The sequence below is a fragment of the Heloderma suspectum genome, chromosome 3, assembly GCF_057233095.1.
Source record: "Heloderma suspectum isolate Gila_16-S chromosome 3, 16-S_ref, whole genome shotgun sequence".
In the NCBI taxonomy this organism is placed as follows: Eukaryota; Metazoa; Chordata; class Lepidosauria; order Squamata; family Helodermatidae; genus Heloderma; species Heloderma suspectum.
Window position 1 is genome coordinate 189037956 of NC_139460.1, and position 3645 is coordinate 189041600.

The following is a 3645-nucleotide window of genomic DNA, read 5'->3' on the forward strand; positions in this document are numbered from 1 at the left end:
ATTTCTTCAGTGGTATTGTTGAAATATTGCTTCTTGGATATACAAAATTAACTTCTTTTTAGTTTCCTAGATGACAGTGCTTGCTGGTTTAGTTCCAGGTAACTTCTAATTGCTGCAATTTGAGACACCTTACCTGCTTTGGATGGGGCTGAAGGAAACAGTTTTGCACCTAGAGAAGGTAAAAGACCTGTGTTCAACTTCTTGCAGCTAACTGGGAAGGCGTAGCCATGGTGGGGGGGCAGCATACTATTGTTGAGGGAGGCAGCCCAAAGACTAGTACTGTCTCTCTGGGTGTCTGCCTGCTATCTACTGCTCCACATATATTCATAGGGCTTTTCTACATGGGGCTTTTAACCCACCTGAGCCTTCTGCTTCTGGATTCTTTGCAGGATTAAGATCACCTCCTTTACACATGTTTTTATGGGTTTTTTTCTTTCTCTGCCTTTCTATATGTTCTATTACACAACCACTAGGTGGTGCTGTGGTACAGCAGAATTGCACAAATACATGAGGGTAAAATACCAGACCATTCAGAAAAACACCAGACTTTCTTTGTTAAGAAAAAAAAAAAAGGTGATAATGGTTGCAAAGCATGGGAGAGGCTCTGGAGGATGACAACACTGTATAAAGGAGCCTAAAACTACCGTGAGTAACCTGAACAGAGAAGTAGAATATGGTTCCCTGCATAAATGTACACACATACTGATATATAGTTATCAGAAATTAGTTTGAGCATCATGCTGAATCACTTTACATCCAGTTGTACCTAAAATCCTTTCCTGCTTCCATAGGCTTACAGAGGTCTATAAAAAGATGCTACAAACTTAAGGCTGTGTTCCTATACACTCTTAACTGGGACTAAGTCCCATTGAATTAGGTGGGGATTACTTCTGAGTAGAAATGTACACTATAGCACTGTAATTCACATTCTGCCTAAATATTCACTATGAGACAGAACCCCCCAGAGTCTCTCTCTGTCTCTTTCTGCATTCAAGAAATATGATTCTACAAATCTCAAAGTTGGAAATTCAAAAGTTGGATGTCAGATACTTAAATTTAAAGTCAATTGGCAGATTTAGGAATCTGCCTGTGAATGCTCAAATACAAAGACTATATTTAAAACCAAAACAGCTGCTTCTCAAACTCACACCATACTAAAGGACTGCAGCCAAATATGTGACTTGTTTCAAATCAACAATTGACTTTCAGCTTTCCTCATTCTGCAGCATTATGGATCTTCTCTGCTAATTTTCTTTCCCAGTTTTCCTTCCCCACCTGGCCTCCTCCTTCTGGCCCTGCTGCAAGCTCTGTTTCCCACCAACGCTCCCTTTCCCAGGGCCTTTCTTCCTTCTCTGCCCCTCTCTAGGATCTAAGCGGCTCAACCAATTAGCAGCGGGAAACTCTCCGCACCTGCCCTGCCCCTCTTTGACATGAGGGCAGCTCAGCCAGTCACTAGCAAAGGATTCATTATCACTATCACAAAATCCTTTATTGCTCTGCTCTTAAAACATTATATAAAGCTCACTCATATAACATTTTTGAGCCCTTCTTCGTGATGGCAAACACACAAAATACTAATGAATTTTACTATGATTGCTTAGGTGTTCTCATATTCTAACCAGTGCACAAGTGCACAAAACTGTCACTCGCATTCCGGAACTGTATGTAGAAGTCCATATCTTAATAATATATATTTTTTAAAATAAATTTAAGCTTGACTAAACACCGCCCCCCTCTGAGTGTATTTTGAACAGCACTCTTCAAACACCTTGAATTGGGTGTCCTCCGTGTAGTCAGGTAGTCACACCAAGATACGTTGTACAATCTAAATTGGGAAGAACTGGCAGTACCGTACTCGGCTCTTTCTTCATGACCTTAACATCAACAACAACTACAAACAACACAACAAAGCATACAGCTGCAGTTGTTCAACTGCTCATGCAATGAACACTGCTACCCAATGCACACACTGGTTGGGTGGATAGCAGGTTCTCAACGAGCTTAAAAGTACTTGCCTTTTGGGGGAGCAGCTCCGTTGAGTGCACTTGACTGCTTTAAATTATGACACTCTTCTGGCGCTTCCTTCTAGACTGGTAGTTACACAACAGCTTCTGTGCCCTGTTTGCGGCATTCAGTTTATTCAATTGCTATTTTTAATTGTGTTAATTATAAACCATGATCTGTGTTCTCCTAGTGGACTCCTAAACATTTTTGAGTGAAAGACAGCTGGCGCAGCAATACAGAGGAGGCTAGATCTGAAAGGATCTCACTAAATTACTTTTAACAGAGCCATCATGGCTTAAGACTATTACAAAGGGCTCCTTCACACGGAACTTTTACCCTGCGATTGAGATGGCTCCTTCACGGAAGTTTGCGGGCTCTTTACATGATGCTGTGACCTTCCAGGGTGTCTCCTGCACTAAACGCCCTTTGTTCCATTTTTAAATAGATCTCAGATAATGAGCTATCAAATTACCCCATTGTGCTCCGCTTCAGTTCCCTCTGTCAAAAGAGTGAAAGCGGCACGAAGAGGAGCAAGATCAATGAAAGATAATGAAAGACTTGGATACAGGGAGAAGGAGGGGGAAAGGGGAGGGGGGAAAGGAAGCGTGTGAAAAAGGAGTTGTTGTGATCCTGCATTTAAAACGGAAGCAGAAAGCCCCATTTTAAATGCAGGATTTTAGGCTGGTGTAGAGGTGCCCAGAGTCTGTCCCTGTTACCCAGGGTGTGGGAAAAGCAACTCAACATATAGCAAGGCTTGCTCACTTTTATGCCAACAGAAACTGGGAAGAAAAAAAGATTCTCCTGCTGCTGTCATGTATTTCATTAAAGAGTGCTTCAAAGAGAAGACAGATTTTTATTTCTGAGATTGCTTGGGGTTCCTTGTTATGCCACATTTTAGGAAAAAGATACAACCTCAAATATCTGTTAAGAAATTCAGATATGGATGGCTAATGCATTAGAGGGCTGGCCCTCGATATTTTGATGTCAAAGGCAAAAGATAAGATGGTGCCCTCCCCCCATTCTATATATAAACGCCAATGGACTGGCTGTTGAGTCTTACTTTAGCAATGGTGAGCAGACAGTGTCGTTCACTACACTAAAGGCTAACTTATAGGGTGTAGGACAGTCCCCATGACACACACAGGCCTGTCCTCCAACAACTCACCACTGCTTCACTTCCTACAGTATCTACTGCCTGAAGTGGTTGCCTCAGTCTGCCTAATGGTAGGGCCAGCCCGGAGACATAATAGTATGTCATAGAACTGTCCAGAGAGTTTTGGCTATTGGATGGTATAGAAATGTAATGAATGAATGAATGAATGAATGCTAGAAAGGCACCAATACAGTGACCACCAAGCTGAAATTAACTTTAAATGATTCTTGGATGTGGTACTGACTTAAAATCGTTCTCTCATGCCATAATATAGGACAAGATGTTTATTTTAGCCAGCCAATAAGGCAGCACCTTGAAAGACATCAAAATACCTATAGTTGCTAACATAATTAGTGATTTTACATCTCATCTATGTAAAACAAAGTAAGCTGTGTTGGTCCATAAGAAAAATTACAGAATCTACAGTCAGGCGATACCTTTATTAGGACCAAGCAAATATGCACAAAATTGTGGGCAAGCTTTCAAGA